Here is a 328-nt window from a genome sequence, read left to right as displayed (position 1 = left end):
GGATGATGGGCCCCGTTACGACACCAAAAGATGTCGCCGTTCCCGTGGCGGTTGTAGAGCACGAACAGAGATTAGATCTATCAGTTGATGGGCGCCGTTACACACCAAAAGTTTTGAGCGTTCCTTTGGCCATTGTAGATTACGAAGAGAGCTTCGATCTAGCGGCTAATGGGGCCTGTTACGACACAAAAATTTGTCACGGTTTTCGTGGTAGTTGTTGAGGGTGAAGAGAGCTTTGATCTGACAGATTATGGGCCTCTTTACGATACAAAAAGTTTTCACCATTCCTGTGCCATTTGTAGATCACGATGAGAGCTTCGATCTAACG

The sequence above is a fragment of the Morus notabilis genome, unplaced genomic scaffold (genome assembly GCF_000414095.1).
Source record: "Morus notabilis unplaced genomic scaffold, ASM41409v2 Scaffold2716, whole genome shotgun sequence".
Taxonomy (NCBI): domain Eukaryota; kingdom Viridiplantae; phylum Streptophyta; class Magnoliopsida; order Rosales; family Moraceae; genus Morus; species Morus notabilis.
The sequence above is the reverse complement of the archived record's forward strand: the minus strand, read 5'-3'. Positions refer to the sequence as shown.